The sequence below is a fragment of the Leptopilina boulardi genome, unplaced genomic scaffold (assembly GCF_019393585.1).
Source record: "Leptopilina boulardi isolate dan_hultmark-lab unplaced genomic scaffold, ZJU_Lbou_2.1 LbouV2_123, whole genome shotgun sequence".
Lineage (NCBI taxonomy): Eukaryota > Metazoa > Arthropoda > Insecta > Hymenoptera > Figitidae > Leptopilina > Leptopilina boulardi.
In genome coordinates, this window is record NW_026137667.1 from 2,763,871 (window position 1) to 2,784,912 (window position 21,042).

Consider the following 21,042-nt stretch of genomic DNA (forward strand, 5'->3'; position numbering starts at 1 on the left):
GGAAAAGAAATTTTTTGGAAATAAAAGAAAAAAAGATGGATTTAAGAGAAGAGAAAGGTAAATTTCAATCAACTGGGACGAAACTGCCTGGAGGGTGTGTTTTCCGGGTTGATAGATTGTCACGTTTCAGATCTTACAGATGGCTATGAGACACGTTAGGCGAAGCAAGGTCCTCCTTTAAGGTCGATTAATTCATCAAACATATATAGAGATAAGCTTCTCGAAACTGGCCCCTTCGCACGATACCGTCACCAACGGAATGTTTACAGTACGTTACAAAAAACAAATAAAAAGCACATAATCAGGTAACCAAATAAGCGCGTTTCTTGTCTCACTTGCAAATGAGAAAAAAATTTCACATTAATCCTGATTTGAAATTTTATTTTACAATTTACAAAATTTTTTTAAAAAAAAATTTTATTTTAAAAAGTGACAAAAAATTGTCATATATACCGCAATGCTGCACAATTTTTTTTTTACATCGCAAAAGATCAATTACATTGTAGTCCAGACGCTTTAAAAACTTTTGTTGTCATCATTTTAATGTTTCCGCGAAACGATCTCATAAGAATCATATAATCATAGCGATAATAGTTGTCTCGTTTCCGGTTATATCTTTTTCAACGACTCAACAGGCAATAACGTTCTACCAAAAAATTTTACATCTCATAATCGTCATCCCCCTATATATATCTTTCTTCGAGAGGGCCGAGTTTATAACGTAAAATTAATAGAGCTTGTCTTTTGCGCGCGCACACGAGTCTTTTTTTTTTTTTTTGAACAATTTATCATGCGGGATTACGGTGCAAATATAACGCGCCAATTCTACTCACTCCATATACCCGAATGGACCCCATCCTCAATTCACATAGGCGCGGGAATCACTTCCTGTGTCAATAAACACAGCTCTTACCGTTGATTCACCCTAATCCAAAAGTTGGGGTTGAGATCAACGAACCAAAGCATGTATGTAAAGTCGCGTGTGGCTTCGATTTGTACCACGTTTTCAAAATCGACCATGCGAAATTTTCACTTCTCCATATATAATCCCTTTTTTTTTTTTTATTGAAATATAGAACAAAAAATTACTAATTATTTTCAATGAGCAATTTAATTTTTCAAAATAATTGAAAAATAAATAGAAAACTTTTTTTTTCAAAAATTGAAAAATTATTCATGGACGAAAAAAATGATACCTGAGATGAGTTGACAATTTTTTTGTAACAAATATTGAAGAAGCGGAAAGTATTTTTTGATGAGAAAGAAAATTATTCGACGCCATTGGTATGGCTGACACCCAGTGCCGGTCGTGTGCCTTGCAGCACGCGTACCACTTTCGTATTATCTATTATTCCTCCTAGCATTACAATGACAATGACCGCAATAACGATACGAGATTGGGAGAACGAGAGAGAGAGAGAGAGAGAGAGAAATAAATTCGATACATGAAGTGCATATGTACACACATGAGCCATAAACCGACAGCTTGGAAAATTGCTAACAAATAATTCCTACAAAGAATGATCCTGTGGGGTGAATTGAGATCCCATATATTATATATGAAACGAAACAATTCATGTAAATCAAATCCCAATAAAAAAAGACCTCTCTTTTGAAAATTCTTCCAGATCGAATCAATTTTCAAAAACAATTTTTTGGAAAAATTTTTTCACGAAGGAAAATTAAAAAAATAATTAAATGAATCTTTGGACTGTATTTAAAATTAAAACAAGTATATAGGAAATGTAGAAAAATACTAAAAAGCGCTTTCTCACGGAAATAAGTAATTGTAAAATTTTTATACTTCGAACCTAAAAAATGATGCATTTAAATTTTCTTCCCAGGGAATACTAAAAAAAATCACTTTCAAACTGTAAAGACAATTTACTGATTTCCTAATCAATTCTAAGAGTTAATAAACCTAATTTATAAAATCGCATAACTGTGCAAAAAAATAATTTCAATAATTAGAAACTAAACAATAATAATTTCATGAAAATTTTCGTAAATAAAATTAATTTTATAAAATATTCAGAAAATAAATTTTTAATTTGTAAAAATGAATATACTAATTCCAAAAAGATAAAATACCAAGAATAATCCAAATAAAATTTTCATATTTGTAAAACAAAAAGAAGTAAATGAAAGTATACATATATATAATAAATCCTCTCAACTTCCACAATGATCAAATAATACAATCATTTGTAAAGTGTTAAATATTCAGCGAGAGAACAATTTGAAATAATACTTCAAGTTGTCGCATTACCGACACGCACTTGGGCATGAAAAATAATATCATTGAGGAGAAGCGAATAATGCGAAGAATTTGAAATCCGGAAGCCTGAACTCAGTATGAAGCGATCGTTTATGACTTTTGTGAAAAAGAGTCTCAAAAGACAGACACAGGAAATATAGCAATAAAAGAGTTACATACGGTATACAATAAGAAACATATATATATATATCGTTGGCGAGTGGCAATGAATGAAAGGAATTCCAAGCCTTTCCTCTTGTCTCGAGGATTAGCGGTTATTCTTTTCTCATTGCGAGTACATAATTAGTATAAATTAGTTCCTTAAAACCAGTAATTTGTTAGGTATTATAACAGGTATATACTCCTAAACCGCGCGCCTTCATGAGTAATTAAAGTCGTCAATAATAAGTAACTCGGAACGTCAGGGAACACCTACAATTCATTATTTCTGCGTGAACAGGAAGAGGATCTTCATTTCTTTCATTTATATAATGCATGTGAGTTTTAGATTGTATCATATAAATATAAGAGAAATTAAATTAAATGCTTTTTATATGATTCACTAACTCTTAAGTGGGAAATTTCTAAAAAAAATATATATATATATATGTAAAAAATTGTATCGAAAAAATATTTTTATTCTTGAGAATAAACTTATGGACCAAAGTATCAACTTGATCAGTCTGCCATCGCATTCCAAAGGTGATCTAAATCAATTGGATAAAAAGAAGGAACATCCATTATGTTTTTTTTTCTCTATCTTGACGGCTCCAAGACTGAATATTTTCATGTTAAGAAATGAAGTTACAGAATATTTACTGTCATTCAATTTATGAGTACGAAATATTTTCCCTTTATTTATGTATCAAAATATTAATTAACTCTTCTCAGAAAACATTGATAAATCTAATTTTCCATCGAAGAGATTGAAAATCAAAACTAATAATTATAATGACTGGTCAATTTATTCCCCTAAAACCGGAATTGAAACTATACTCATAGAATTCTCAGGATTTTCTCTCTGTTGTGACAATGGCTCTTAGCCAAAGTAAATTGCTGATCGCGTGTGCGTTCTGAAAGGGGAAGGAGGTGGAGATGAAAACACACATATACACAGAAGATAGATCAAGAGAGAGAGGTAAAAGGGGAAGAATCGAGAAAGAGAGGGTTGTGTGTCGCATCGTCCATTTACGCTCGAAAATCGGAAGATTAAGTGAAACAGGGATGATACTCAGTTTACGTTTCCTATATATAACAAACTAAACATCAATCCACTATCCTCGCCTCGTTTCAGCGTGAAAGACGGAGCGTCGCTTGACACGTGAATCAAGCGGGGATGGGAAGATGCGACGACATTCACCAAGCGGAACCCAAACGTCGGCCGGAAGTTGCCGGTCACGTGGCTTAGGCAACACGCAATTGTGTCCGGCATAATAAAGCATAGCTTTGCAATACACTATAGCTCAAGTTCTCTCTCTGTGTGTGTGTGTACTGCAAGCGAGAAACATTGATTTATGCCTTCATGACAGATCCTGGCGCTTACGGAGAGGCTCTCAATACACCCCGATATACTAGCATCATTGCTCACACAAAATGCATGCTATATGCAACCCTCATCGCTGGGGTTTCCAAATCTCGAAATAGGAATTATTAGCTCATTTTTGGCTTCTATTTGACTTTTTCCTTCTCTCGACTTCATAACTTTACGCATCTCAAGAGCGCCGGATTTCAAACTCAAGTGATTCCTTAAACCAATCCTAAAAATTATTCTCCTCCTAAAATCAGAAACAATCTATTAATAACAATGATTTTTCCTAATTTTATTGCATCTCGATAAAATCAGGCCATCGACTTTTAAAAAAATCGTTTTAGTAAATTTATTTATTTTTCAATAAAATAAAACTTTAAATAACTAAAAACTAATATAAATAACTAGTGAAAATAAATTTCAAAATCTAATAATTATTAAAGAAATTTGAATAATTCTACAAGAGAAAATTTGTTTATAATATCTTAAAGTCTTTTCTAAAAAAGAGATAACCCAAAAAATTTGTAAGTCATTTTAATCCGAGACCTATAAAATTTTATACACTTCCAAAAGTATAAATATAAAACTCAAAAAACAAATCTTTAAACTACTTTGGAAAATGCAATTTCAAAAAATGGAAAGATAAAAGAAAAGCAGTTGTTTTTTTTTCCAAGTTACATAAGTTTTTCGCTGATATAAAAGGGGGAGAAAAAAAAATCGTTGAATAATAGAGCGATCAGAGGGCTTGGTGTGTCGAACTGATCGGTCACGCAATTTTTATGTTAATACCTGCATTCGAGATGAATTTCTATATTGCCTATATTGGCGAGTTCGCAATTCCCCCCTCGCATCTATATACCAAAACCGTAGCGAATTTCAGTGGTGGCACAAGTTTATCGCGGGGGTGTGTAGCCACTGTGACCGCACTAAAATCTTCCGCACTATATATATATATACATACTGCGCGGGGATTCTGGACCAGCGAGATGAGGGGATCCACTTACGTCATGGGAATCATAAAATTGCGCCGAAAATAGCCTTATAAATAAAGAATATTCTGTGTGTTACGGTAATTAAACACTTTATATATTATTTTACAGCGTAAAAAAAAGAAGATATAAAAATGTTAATTAGTGATACTGAAAAATGAATAATTTGAAATAGTAATAAAATAATATTAATACTGGTAAATAAATAAAATAGTAAATATTTAGTAATATAGGAAAGATCCGCTGAAGCATTAATCACTTTATAATTGAGAAAACAAATGTTCGAAGGAGTATTTCAACCTTGGCCAAGTGTGGTTCTTGGAGCAAGTCAGGAACTCACAGCCATGGTGGTCCGGTCAACAAATCATAATCGTGCCTACGACCGAGTAATGCCTTCGGTACTCGTTCAGGGACGGATCGGTCTTGGAAAAGATTAATCTCACCCCTGTTTTTTCTACCTCGAGAGAAAGATTTCTACTTTTCGTTTTTTAAATTGATAATTTTTTTTTCCTTAACAGAAAATTGTAAGGAAATTTGAATAAAAATTTTAGCTCTCAGTTTATTGTAATTTATAAGTGCTGGCAAAAAACCTCCAAAAGATATTATTCTATAATGAAGAAGAACAAGTCAATCAAGAAAGAAATGAAAATGAACTGTTTTCGCAAGACAAAATCCCTTTTATGTTTCGAAATAAGATGCGCTTAAATTGTACACACACACGGTGGGCGCAGCGGATATACGGCAGCTGGTCCTCTCATTAGCTATGCATACGCCTAAAACCAATTCTAGCTGTATATATAGCTAACAAGACGTCTATATTATAATGACTTCTTCCCGAAAATGCATATAAGCCCGGCCCCGCACGAAATAAGGGAGGTTACGTTGAATATTAGCCGTAGGCTTCTCTCTTCGTAAGAGAGCCAAGTATATATATATATATAAAGAAGTGGGTCCGCGGATAGAGACGATGAGGACGAGAGCTACTCTCGGACCCTGCGGACCACCGTGAAAGACGCACGCTGGTCCATCCTACCTATCTCCTTCCTTTCCACCCACCCTCCCACTGTTTTCTTCTCAATCACTCCTATATATATTCCCTCACCTTCTTTCTCTCTTTCTCGATCTCTCTCTCTTTTTTCTCTCTTTTCTTCTCTTTTTCTCTTCCTCTCGTGACTGGCCCCTCCATAATCTTGACTCTCTCTCCTACCATGAATTTTCTTGCCTTTATAACCCAACTGCCAATAACCACAAACACGTAATTTTCTACACAGCGCCTACCATACGCGTTAACAACTTTCCTGCTTCATCTTTTTTTTTTTATTTTTTTAGCCCCTAACCAGGTGGAAATGATACATCCAATTTTTGTTCTAATTTCAAATGGCACAGCAGCAGGCAAACGACGAAATGTCCCGAAAAATCCCTATGAGATAATATAAGGAACTGCGAAATGATTTTTACACTGATGAAGTTTTGTCCTTCATGAAAACGGGTTTGCAAAAGTGATCAATCGAGGCGTTTGGAAGAGCTTACACACCTGCAGATGGCAGGTGCTGCGAACCAATCAACGACGACGATGACGACAATTATTATCCGCTAATTACAAACACCGCTGATGGAGTCGACGCCATTAATGTATATTATATATTTTTCCAAGTGTCGCGAGCGATGGTTTTTCAAAAATTGATCTATTTTTAAAAATTCGGAAAAATAACTAAAAAAAAAAATCATCAACTTATAAATAAATAAAAAATATATAATTTTAAGTTAAATAATTATTCAACGAATTTATATTAAATTTCAAAACTTACGATTTCGCCAAATAGAATTCTCCTTCCAAAGTAGATGCAAAACATCAAGAAGTTTCTAGAATTTGTTTTCTTCATCAGTGTATAGTAGATCAGCAAGTAGATTTTTCTATTTCCTGCAAAAATTGAAAATAGATTAATTCAAAACCAGAAAATTTTTTTAATAAAAAACATTAAAAGTCATTATTTTTTGAAACATTAAAGAAACGTAATTTTTAATTCACTTTGAAATTTAGATTTAAAAACTATATTTTCTATAAAGTTCTCTTCTTATTACTATATTGAGATCTTTAAGATCTTATTCTCTCTATGTATTTTCTATGCCTTTTCATAATATACATTTAATATTAGCTTTATCATGTTCATATTTTATTTCAAAAAGCTTTTTGAAAGTTTCTATATTATTTTTTTATTAACTGCAACTTTAAATCCTTAGTAATTTTTAATTTTGTACTGAAAGCATATGTCGGCTCTACATATAATTTTAAAAATTATTATCAAAAAATAATATTTGCAAAAAATATTTTAAAGCAATGTTTACAGCAACCATCACATAAGATTTACAAAATGAAAATTATTTCAAAAAGCTTTCATATCGCAATTTAAGCTGGTAATTCTGAATTGAATCTGAATAAAATAGAAATATACTGACATTTTTATTACAATACGTATATTTCCACTATTCAGTTTCATTCAAGAAAATCATACTTTTCATTTCTTTGTGCATAAAATGATGGTATACTCATTTAAAAAAAAAATTGAAAAAAGTAGACTGTAATTACTAATTTGCATATAAAATTATTTTTCCATTAAAAATTAGTCCATTATTTTCTGTTATGTAACAAAATAAAATAAATAATTCTCATCACAATTGTAAAGGTTCTAACTTGACCACATCTGCTATATAAACGCGGTCACAAGAAAAATGAAAGTAAAAATATCTTGAATTCCACTGAGAAGTTTTGGAACGAACTAAGTGGAACCATTAGGACCTCTTGTTATAACATAAGGATGTCTGAAGGTCGTTTATGAAATTTTTGTGGTTACTCTCGTGTATATATATATAAAGGTAAACCTATATTCAATCAATCAAAATATTAATTCATGAAAATTATCCCATTTTTCGAAATGGAAAGGAATTATTTTTTTTTTTTTGGTGAAATATATTTTTTTGGAATCAATGAAAGATATTAAAAAAAAAATCTGACAATTAAGTGCGTGAGATTTGTTGAAAATTTGCAAGAATAGTAATCAAAGTTGACCAATTATTTTTGTTCAAGATTGTCTTGAACGGCGACTGTCTTATGTTTTAATTGTTCTCCGCCGTCGCGTAAATCCTAATTAAGACTGAATTATTTCACCGCCACCGCCGTCGCGCTCTCGCTTTACAATAAGCATTTCAGTCACAGAAGGACTTAACTCACTGGATTCTCGAGAAAGAGGCGACGACGCAATCCTGAGGATGGAAACTACGTCTTGTCTTTTGCCGACGGCGTAGAATCTCATCCCAAGTACCAAAGGATTTATTAACTTCTTTGAATTACACTCGCCTCTTCGTATAAATACACATATAATTATATTCTCATATCTCATAGTAAAATGTAACATTTCTAGGGAGCGAGAGATTGTTATATCGCCGAAATAGAAAATATTCTGAAAAAAATACACTAAAGTAATAATTAAAAATACTATTTGAAAATACTAATGATTTGAATACGTCAAAAATAAATCGAGCTTTTTTTTGGTATATCCCTTATTTTTTCGTAGTAAGTGATCCGTTTTCTCAGTGGATAATAAAAAAAAGGGGGGTGAATAAAAATCGACTTTTTGGCAAGAGAGTGACGACGTCAAACAGATTCTTTCATCGGGAATTCAGCTACGTCACGAAAAATATATATCTATACAAGAGGCGCCTTTAACATATATGTTTAAGCTCATATACTCAAAATCTAGATGACTCTGCATTATCGCTGATTCTAAAGCCAGCCACGGGATTTTCATGTCCGCTATCGAGACCACCACCATCATCATTGCTCGCTATCAGCGTCTTCCAAGACTCATTTTTTTTTTTTCTTTTTTTTTACAACAAGGGATTAAACACGCGCACATATCTATATAGATCACCCATCCTTGTTCCGCAAGACTGCGGAATAAAACCGTTCTCCGGAACGCGCGCGGCGATGAATGATTTCTCGTGGTGTTTGAGAACGCGAAAACTGTACTGTCAGACTGCGAAAAAAATTTAATGATGAATGACGCATTGAAACTTGAGATTTCTCCAATATATATATATACACAACAAAGTGGAATAAAAACAGATAACCTTGTGTGTGAAGTACCACAGTTCCGGAGAACAAGCGATAATTGATAAAATTAAAACGCTTTGTTCTTTTTCCTAACGAAATATATTCCATCGTATTTTCATATATTTAATCTAATCTGCAAAATCTCAAACTGAAAATGAGAAAAGGAATATTAATTTAATTAGAAAAAATATTAATTTGCGGAAAATATATATTTCTTAATTCAAAATTGAAATTATGTGTTTTTTTTTCCTTTACAGTTTAATAAAATGTAAACCCCATAAAGCAGAAAGTATCTATATCAAAAGAATTGATATATTTATATATTTATAACATATGTCGATATAAATAATAAAGAATTGTGTATGTGCTTAGACAAAAGGGCAATTGTGGACGGAAATACGTATAAATCAATAATGGAACCCTCATGGTGGTCAGTCTAGATAGAACGTTTGACTGTCTCCAAGACGACAACTACGATAATTTTTTATTATAAAAATATATTCAGTCGAGAGAAAAAAAAAGCTAATACATCAATAGTGTATAGAAGAATTATCCCCATTTTTTAAAATCGAAGTTTCTTAAAACACAATTTTATGAAATTTTTCTACAATTCGTCAAATGAAAAATATTTCCGATTTGGAAAATAATATCAAAAAAAATGTGGAACATAGCAAATATTTTTTCCTGGACCCTCAACACATCCCTTACGAAAAAATTATCTTTTTAGGAACCTGTTATTTTCCAAAATTACACCTTATTTTTTATATAATTCCAAGAGAATAGAAAATAAAATATGCCATATGTGAAACGAAACGGAATAATAGTAAAAAATGAAACCCTATATCACATTTCTTTGTAATCAAAATAAAAAAAGAATATTGAAAATAAAATAAAACATCAGTAAAAAAATACAATTACTAAACAAATAGTAAAAATATAATTTTAGTATACAATTTCGAGGAAAATGAAATGGCAAAGGATATATAAATTGAAACAAAAACTTGGTGCCATTTAGAAATGTCTTTGACAATCATGAGATATTAACAAGAGACATAATTCTGAATGTCTGAGAGAGGAACATTTTCGACTTCGAAGACTCGTTAATATCCGCGCGCACAAACTTGAAACGTACAAGGCGATGGTTATAAAAAGCACGGTATTCGCTGAGGCAAACGTGCAAATTGTTGGGTGGACAGAAAAATGCAGCGTTAAATCGGCTCGGTCACCTTCGCATGACTTGAATCGTGAAAATAATTTTCACGTGCGGTATATATATATATATAGTAGAATTTTTATATAAAAGAAGTTTGTCAGTACAACGGCGCTAAGTGTTACACCGTAAACTTCTTACACTTACACATGCCGTAATTATACCGCATCGCTCAGAGAATTTTTTTTTATATTATTGCTACCAAACTACCGTGTGGACCGCTCTTCTTCGGTATATATCAACAGAGAAGATCGCCAAACGAATACAATAATATATTTCCCTTACAGAGTGACTATATACGCGGTACGGGTTACTGAGAAACGTTCATACTTAAGTCGAATCGATCGTTCAACGTTGTGTCTCCCCGTCAAAATCATAAATTACCTTGTAAGTATAGAAAGAGAATTTCACGGTGGCAGAATATCGAGACTGCAATTTGAGAAATTCGTCTCCCGACATTAAAACAAAAAAAAATATATAAGCAATTAACTATCGTTTTTCCAAGGTGTTTCTATTTTCGATTTTTTAAATTATAATTTAAAAAATCGAAAATTGTTTTGAACTAGCTCAAAATTCGTTGGTTCAATCCGGAGCTATTATCTCGAAACTGTACTAAAAATCTTAGCAAATCGAGATAAGTTTGAAAGATAAATTCTATACTTCTTGGAAATTGAAAGCTCACATCGTGTATGAAATTTTCGACACCAAGTATGAATATGGAGAAGCTGTCGGAAACTGATGTTAATTTCAAAATGTCTTGCGTCTGAACAGCTCTCTCTCTCTCCTATATTTGCAACCGACAGGCTTCTCACGTTTGCCATAGAGTCATATCACGAACCAAGTGCGCACAGTTCCTGACATCTTGTTCGCGGGGTGTAATAAAAAGGAGCCACCCGCTGCGTGAGATCGCGGATACCTATAAGTGCATAAAATACTTATTAGTTAATACAAACTCACTTTTCCAGAGAAAAAAAAAAGAGACAGAGAGAAAAAAGAGAGGAAATATCATGCAAGCATCTGAAGACGAAATATATTTTCCCCATAGGGATGAGAGACAGAAAAAGTCAACCCCGTACGAGTAACAAAATTAAATTCAAATATAATCAAATAAAATTTAAATTTAAAATCCTCAGAGATATCCCTAGGAAATTTAGTAGCTACTGCAAATACCGCTTTCCTACTCTTGCTCCCGATTCAGGATCTCTCTCTCTCTTTCTCTCGCTCTAAACTTTGATTCTCCACCCTTCGAATTGAAACTGAGATTTAACGGGTCAAACTGGGGTCGAGAGGGGGGTTAAGTCAAAGCGAGAGGGTGGTTGATTGAGACACTGTTTTGTTTGCATGTGATGAGCGCGATGGAAAGAGAAACAGAGAGATAGAGAGAAGAGGATGAAACGAGATGCTGTGACGACCGCTGTATCAGGAGAGTTAGGGTGGGGTGTCATTCTGTGTCAACCACAGCGCCCTCTGACGATGACACCGCGGAACGCGAAAGGGGATGAAACTGACTGCGTATAACTCGACGACTGGTCTCGGCAACCAAACTATTTGCAGGATTTACTTTAGCGGTACATCTGTTCGTGTGTGGGTGGTTTCTGTATATATATGTGTGAGAGCGATTCAACTCCAAGGGGGAAAACGGAGCTTTAAAACCAAAGGGGAGGGAGACTGGTCTTATTTGAAGACAATCGGATTAGAAGACAGGTACAGATTTCAGTTATCTGTTGCCCTCTTTTTATATATATTTGATCTCGTAATCGAAAATATCTCGAAATATTTTCGATTTACATATAAATCATTTGTCAATCGTTATTATAAAGTAACATTTTTGCCAAGTGGCCTGCATTTGGAAACTTTCTTTTCAAAAAAAAAATTATTTTTATAAATAATATAAATTTCTTTAATCTTCAAAAATTTTAATCACAATAAATTATTATATTTTCAATTAGCAAATTTTTAATTAGAAAAATAATAAAAACGAGAAAACTGATTTTTTTCACAAAACTTTGGTATTAGAAAATTTTTGCAAATTGAAATAATATTTTTTTCAGGAAAGAAAAATCGAAAATTGGGAAAATTTTTTGAAAAATCCTGTGTCATGGAAACAATATTGCACTTCAAAATTTTTATTTGAAATAAATAAAATTTATTTAAAGCAAATAAAATTTATTTGAAACAAATAATTATTTATTTGCGGCTCTGAAGCAAATATATCATTTCTCTAGGTGTGTATATATATATATTAAATATTTCGTTTTTGCAAAGTTATATATGTATCAACTTGTAATTGAAAAGGAAATAAATAATCATATCCGCGAGTATGCCTTTGATCTGTAATATTGCGTACGGCGTTAATAACGATCAACGATAAGTCAAGTCCAAAGATATTAAGTATTAGAATTAGATAGTCGAGTGAGATTACGATTCTTATAAATGAGATATACTCACGAGCAATTACACTTATGTACCTACAAATTCTTCTAATATGAATGCTGCCATTCATCGATAGAGATATTAAGGAAATAGATAACTCAACAGCTACTATATATACGTATAATTAACACCCAATGCGTGATTATATAAAGTTGTTACAAGAGATTTTTTTTTCTTTTTTTAATTCGAAAAAAAAATTTCAATTAAGTTTAGATTACGTTGTCAATAAATGGTAAGACAAAATTAAAAATAGAAATTTTATATTAATTCCTATTGCCCAAAAACATTCAATTGAAATAATTAGGTAAATATTTATTTGTATCAAAAAAAAAAAAAAAAAAAAAATTACGAAAATATTAATGTTTGAATATTAATTTGGGGGAAAAAATTTGTTTTTACTTTCAAATAATTTGTCCACGATATTTAAATATGATTTTTCAAATCTTTTACAGAAAGAAAACCCAGATTAGGAGTCAATTGTTCACGAGATACTTAAAAAAAATCAAAGATTCCGCCATTTTAGCCATAGGTATAGCCCACTTCCCTTGGAAAGTGTAGTATACACGGAAATCAGAGAGTTCAGTCTGAGCCACTTCCTTTGAACTCTTTTTCGGTAACGCAAAGCTAATTAATTTCTTTCTTCAACCCCTCGTTGTATACAGTCCGCTATATATTCGCCTCTCTGTATCTGTGCGCGGTTTATTTTTCCAGGAAGGAGGGGAAATCATAAGGGAGGGTTCCCTATATATATATATGTATATACATATAAAATATATACACTCTACTTTTTGGGGTGAGTATAGTGGTTCATCGCAAAAGCAGATCACGCAACCACCACAGGTATGTATTTTCCATTACTAACAATGGAAAAAATAATTGTTTACTCGACCTTTAGGCAATGTATAATCACTGAAACTAAAAAAAAAAAAAGAATTTCCTTTATCATATAAATTTTTTTTACAAAGCACATTATTAGAATATATTTTTTTTCCTTCTAAAGATCTGAAAATCTTTTATATAAATATGTGAATTAAAATAATAACTATATTAAAATGTATTGTACAAAGTTAGAAAATTAATTTTTTTTTTTAAATTACATGAGGTATAAAATATCATCACGTGTGCGTTCACTGATGTCATACATTGCCATTAAAGTTCATGTTAACTCCTAAACGTTTCAGATTCTTATCTCAATGGACTGTGCTTTTGCTGTTTGTATATGGGATAATTAAGATAATATCGGTATCTCCGAGTGTAGAAGTTGCGAAGCGGAAAATGCATGGACTTTACAAGTCATCTAAACCATTTTAAAATATATAGCAAATATATATTTTTTTTATTTGATAGAATTATATAATGTAAACTAAGTTCGCGCTTCGATAATAATATGTAAAAAAGAAAGAACTGCGAAAAAACAGAGTATAATAAACAATAAGTGCAATCAAAATTGCAAATTTGGCGCATTCCCTTGAGGAGCTTTGTATAATTCATAAACTTCCCCTTTGTTATTTTTCAAATTCCGGAAATTTCGAAAATTCAGGAAATTTATTTTGAATTTATAATTTCAAAATTCAAAAATAAGTTATTAAATAATAATATAACAACTTTGGATTCCAATTTTATATATAATAATTATTGTGGCGCAACTTATTTGGATATAATTATGGCTTTAATTTGGATGGAACATCTTTTTCATTTACGCATCCGTAAATGTGGAAAAAAAAGTGCATGTTCTTTATGCAATTAAACTCCATTGAAACAAAACTCATTTATATTCAAATGAAGTGTGTGTTTTTTCACATAATTTTGGCAATTACAACTCAATCTATATATATACTCGAGAAAAGATTCATCGTAACTAAAGCGGAACGCAAGATTGATAATATCTTTGCCATCAATTATTTTCACGCACCTTTCAACAAAGAATATATATATTTATCTTTTCTAAAGAAAATTTTAATGCAAACTATTTTTTAAGAAAAATTTCAAACTTTGTTTGAAGGCTATTAAAATAAATAATAAGGTTATTATATAGATCCTAACATATATTTTAAATAAAATAAGAAAATATTTATTTAATTCAAATAATCGGTTATTATCAAATAAATATTTATTTGTAATAATTATTTGTGTCAATTAAAAATTATTTATTTTAAATATAGAAATTTTCGATGAATAAAATTTATTTGATGAAAATAAAAATTATTTGGTCCAAATAAATATGATAATAGTCAAGTAAACGATTATTTGAACTAAATAAATTTTTTTAATAAAAAATTATACGAATGTAACGATTTAGAAAAAACAGTGATGAAAGTAGAAAATTATGTGATAAACAATTTTTGTACTCTTATGAAAAGAGCTTTCATGGTTCTGAGATCTTATCTAAAAAAAAAAGAAGAAATGTTGAGAAAAACAAGAAAAATAGCGATATGAGTAAATAAAATCAATTTGAAACTACACTGAATTAAAATCATTTCTTGATTAAAATCTAAAAATATATGAAATATCAAAATAAAATAATAAAGTGCGCGCAAAAATATCTCATAATTTTGTGAATGCAAAATACAGTATATATGTATATATATAATAATAATCACGCAAGCGAGTGCGTAATATTGAGGATTCAAAAGAGACCATCTGCTGCGGGAGTTGTATAATTATCAGCGAGAAACGTGAAGTGGATAATTGGAACGTTTGTTAATTGGAATACCCATGGGCTACGCCCACAGCGCAATTTACAATGAACGTCATTACGATGATCGTGCGAAAGTGGATTGACTTCAACGTGACGCCGATTTTGAGATTCATATTAATAATTAACGGTTTCACCATAAATGCATTTTTTACTTTATATATATATACACACATATTGTGCCCATTCTATATACCCATCATCATCATATATATATTATATACCACGCAAAAGAAGGGTAGATTATCAGCAATCTTATATATATTATTTCTTTACGCGATTTTTAAATCACTTCATCGCCATTATTATTCAAGTATGCGTATATATACTTTCTCCTTGTTTTCCCCTTTTTATTATATTAAAATATTTTTGGTGAAATCGAGCATATTGATTAATTTTAATTCAATTTAATTATAACGATTTAAATGAAGAATCTAGATTTCTAGATCTATAGAAGTATTAATAGAATATTTTTTACAACTATAATTTTCAATTAAAGAGGCAGAAAAAAATTTGGAAAATGAATTCAACCTGCAACATAAAAATATTTAATTTAAATAATCAATTACTGTTATTAAATAAATATTTATATTTGAACCAAATACTCTTTTTTAATTGAATCAATACCAATTGCATTTCGACCAATAATTTGTGTATATTTGAAACAAATATACCACACTCAGAGAAATTTAAGACAAATAATATTATATTTGAATTAAATAAAAATATATTTGTCTCAGAGTCTAATAAAATTTTCTTTCGTTAAAAAAAATTGTATTTAGGCAAAAATAAAATTTTATTTAGCGTAAATTAAATATTTATTGAAATCAAATAAAATTTGTTTGAAACAAATATTTATTTGGTTCTGAGACAAATATAATCCTATTCTCTAGGTGCATATATATTTTACAAAAAAAAATTGATAAAAGTAAATATTTATTTAATAATAAAGTATAAACGATCATTTTAATTAAATAATTTCTTTTCAGTATAATTTTTGGAATTAGCGATGAAAATTAAAAAAAAAAGATAAACAATTTTCTGCATTACAATTACCGATCATAACTATATTATTGCGAAATACTTTGCAACAAAACTCTTATTGCTTTCGTTTAAAGAAGAAAAAATGAAGAGAGAATTTTTTTACTAAACTTTAAGAAGAAGCACTGGTTTTTCCGTTAAGTATATATATATAATAATAATTACAAACTCAACTTTGGATGATGAAAAAAAAAGTGGCGGTACATAAACGTTTCTCAGAAAGATGAATATGACTAATAAATCAAAAGACAATTACTTATGTTGGACAAGTTTAGAACAATATAATATATATTGAAAGAGAATGAGTGAGAGGAAAAGAGAAATAGAAAAAAAAGTTAATAATCAGCGCACAGGTTCAGTGGCTTTATCGAGATCCATTTGTAACAATCGCTCGTTAAATCGCAACATCGCTTTGGCGCGGAACAACCGATAACGATCGTTATTTAATGACAGATCACCGCGCCTCTTAACCGTTAACAACGAGAAAATAAAGTTCTGATATAGAGAACGGGTGTATTTATATATAAAAAAAAAAGATACGATGTACAACGTGTCATTAATGGTCTCACGCGTGCGTGTATGTGTCTCCTAATCGCATCTCATTTTGACGACATATATGCAATGACGTTTGCGTAGGATGCACCTCATCAGGACAATGTTATAATATATTTATGTTTCGCTGAGATATATAACTTTATTATTATACCTAAAGGAACTTCAATGTCAGCATAAGAAGCCGCAGGCATATATAATGAGGAAGCTCTGATCTGTCACCATAATCTACATTTATTAAACTGACAGGATTAAATTAATAAAATTAATAAAAAATTTATTTATCAATTTTATAAAAAAATTAATATACTTTTGAAACCAAAAAGTATTTTTTTCCAAAAAAATTTCTAAAAATGATTCACAATCAATAATAATTGTTTAATTTGCGCTAAAATGTTTCTCGAACAAAATTGTTTATTCCAGGGTGGCCGCAAAATTTTATTTTCAAAATTCCCTGACTTTTCCCTGACTATAATTTTTTGTTTTCCCTGACTAAAAAATTTTTTTGAATTATTTAATATTCTGCATTGCTGATTGAAATTTTTATAATGCTTTTTAAGTAACAATTTTATTCATAAAGAAAAAGATAAGATTAAACAAACATTGTTTGTTAACAAAATTTGATTATATTTTAAACTTTTATTATAAAAAAAGTAAATATTTTGAAAAATGAAAAATCTGACGGCACCATTATAATGAGCTATTATTACAAAAACGTATAAATAAAAAAAAACTGAATTGAATCAAAATTCTCTGACTTTTCCCCGATTTCCAATTTTTCCCTGACTTGCGGCCACCCTGTTATTCGGACAAAAATCCAAGATTAACAAATAAAAAATATCTAATCACAATTTTTATATTAAATGAAAATTCGGAAAAATGTGAAATTTAAAAATTCAATTAAAAATTCTGTTTAATCAAAATTATTAATTCAAATAAAATTTTATTTAGTGCGAATAAAATTTGTATTTAACTCCAATAAAATTTATTTGAAATAAATAATATATTTATTGGCTCTGAGACAAAAAAATCTTTTCTCTGGGTGCAGTATTCGAATAAGTGCAAAATTTTGTTGCATAATAAATTATTTCGATTTTTCTAAAAATTAAAATTTTGTTCTATAACTATTTCAAACGTTCATTGAAAATATTTCCGAAGATTATTTCCTGAACGAAAAAATTTAAGATAAATATTTCTAGTCTATATTCATGTAAACAAGATTCAAGCAACGAGAAACAAATCTTCTACTAAACACAAATACTAAAAAAAAAAAAGTACCTCCCGCACAGAAAATATTGACCATTAGAATAGATTCAATGGTTTAACTTGGAAATTGGTCCCGAGAGGGCTCCAGCTCTCATTTGCGTCCTGAATCCTTGTACCAAAAAAGGATAAAAACAAAGAAGAAAGGCAAAAAAAAAAAAAAACAAATCTGATGGCAAAGTTGAATAGGCGGGAGATGCAAGAGTAAAGGCCAGAAGAGGAGAGAACGAAGAGATAGAATTGAGAGAAAGAGAAAGGGAACGAGAGAGGATCGGGTTCTGGGCAGAGGTGTGGCTATGAGAGTGGTTCTTCTGGGCTCTGGTTGGTTCCAGACCAACGGGGGGCCTAACCCGAGAACCCCGCGAGTCAAGGCTCATGTGTTTTTTTTTTGTTTTTATTTTTTTTTTTTATCCCCGGCGACATGTTCGCATGCTTCATAGCCAGACGTAGGTGTCAGAATGCGCCTTACTCGCCCTCGCAAAACGTAGAATTACTCGACTATCGAGATCGTACGATAACTCGGGAGAAATCATAGTGACCACCCACGTTTTGTATTGGTATACGTATATATGTTTCCCTAACCAATGCACAAGAATCGACAGGTTTCTTTTCAAGGAATAAATCGATTCAATATTGAATCAATTTCGCCAACGATATCTCTTATATGGATGAGATCTTGGTCGCTATATGAAAAAAAAAAAACAAAATTAAATTAATTAAAAATTTTAAATATACAAAATGTTTATTTAAAAAAATAAAGTTAGTAAAATAAACTTGAAAATTAAAAATTGGAATTCAATTTTTAGTAGAGAAAAAAAATACTATTCCCATCATGAAACCACAAAACAAAAGAAATAATGTCCTAGATAAGGATGATACTCTTATCAATAAATCAAGTTCGTTCGAGAAGCAATAGAGTAAAATTAATGGGACTATTTTGTAAAGTTGTAAGATTGCTTTCGATTTTCTATCACTGACAATTTTCAAAGAGTTGTCAACTCTCTTCAATAAGCTTTTTTTCTTTTTTGTTATTATCGATAAATGATCGAGAAAAACAGTTCAAGAGAGATGAATCTTGCAATATGCTTAAGATATATAATTAATTTTCTTTGTAAAAATTTTTCTCTGTACAAATATATATAAAGGTAACCGCATATTCTCTCCAGGAAGCATTCAATGAACACGACATAGAACACAGATAATGGTACTAACGCACTGGGCAGACAGGTACATTTGACCAAAGAGACAAATTAAATCGAACCGGTGGCATGTAATGCTCGCGTTTTACCTTCTGGAACGAGGGCTAAAGGGTTTGGGGTGACGAGATACGAAACGTCCAATACATCGACCACACGCACTCCCATCAAACATGACCACAAAACTATCGCTTCCAAGTTCGCGACGTTAACCCTTTGAGTCACATATTTTTTATCTAAATACAATTTTTCCTTTTTTATATTAATAGAAACTAAAAAATATTATCATTTTTTAAAGAAATAACAAAATTTGTCATAAAATTTCATTTTTGGTCAATTTTTAAAAAAAATTATTTTATTTCTATTAAAAATAAAGATTCAGAAATAATTATATCAGAAAATTGATATGTTAGGAGATTGATAACAAAAAACTGCTATAAGTTCATACACGGGAAAAAGAAAAACGTTGGATTAATACCGTTTTCCGATTGGTTCAACGGCAAGGAGCGCTGTAGGCAGTGTCTGTTGGATCAACTTACTTGTAACAATAGATGGACAGTAGGTTCAACAGTAAAAGTCTGTTGAATCAATGCCGAAATCGTGACAGGGCCCACTGACGTTGAACCAATCGGAAAACGGTATTAATCCAACGTTTCTCTTTTTCCCGTGTATATGACTAATCAATGTGAAAATGATGCAGCGAAAAGTCAAACTGAAAGACCCCCCATATAAGAAAGAGCGAATCAGTGATGAAAAGTTGCTGGCACACACAGCATATAATTAATAAGTAAACGTCAACGTATCAATTATGATTTTATGATCCTTAATCCCTAGTTAATTGTTATCACGACTTACTTAGAGATGAGTATTTTTATAATGAAAGCATTTTAAAATAATCTTCTACAATTCTTTAAGAATAAAAAAAGTATATAAATATATAAAATAGACAGAAATTAAAAAGTTACACTGAAATAAAATTTGATTCAAATATTCGATTATTATATATCAAATAAATATTTACTTGAACTAAATAATTTTTATTTGAATTAAATAAATTGTATTTGAATGAATAATTTCTGTATTTAAAACAAATATACCATTCAATTGATTCAAATAAAAATTATTTGTAAATATTTATTTAATAGTCAATTATTTGAATGAAATACATTTTTTTCAGTGTAAGATTATTAAATAGCACCTAGTTAATAAAAATTAGAAATTAAAATTTTTATTTAATTTCCAATTTTTATTTGACTATAACGAAATTTTTAATCTGTAATTTTATTTGTTAAAAGAAAATTCAGTTGAATTATATTTCTAATCTATAAAGTTTGAAATTATATAGTAATTAACCGATTAATTTGACATCAACAAAACTGCATTTTTGGCATAAAGAAAGAAGCATAACAATCAACGGGTTTTCTGTGAAAAAAATGGCTCACAAGGGAGTAGGCGTATTATTTCACAGGTAACCAAGACCGGAAATCAACTGTAGTCTTTATATATTATATATAATAAGACACAAGAATAGTAGCGAACGACTTGGCCATGAGGTTCGCACTGTTCCACCTTGTGCGTGTAGGTATGTGTTTATCCTGATATTATAACCACCGCATCTTATTACAGAAGAGAAGGTATATGTACAAGAAAAGTATACGGTGTTCGTATTGTCACAATATGATGCGCGCGGTCTCTGAAATTACCAACGATATAGTCACCAGTCACAGTCACAGAGTGACAGTCACACCACTGGATGTGCCCAGTCAC

The 21,042-nt window shown here is 30.6% G+C and overlaps 1 long non-coding RNA gene across 1 annotated transcript in view; it reads right to left on the minus strand.

The window, feature by feature from the left end:
• The window catches only part of LOC127290118 (uncharacterized), a 43,115-nt gene extending 36,439 nt beyond the window's left edge, over window positions 1-6,676 (minus strand). Inside the window, exon 1 of the long non-coding RNA XR_007844257.1 lies at window positions 6,583-6,676. This is a non-coding gene — a long non-coding RNA (uncharacterized LOC127290118). The remainder of the gene's footprint in view (window positions 1-6,582) is intronic.
• Between the last annotated feature and the right edge of the window lie 14,366 nt (window positions 6,677-21,042).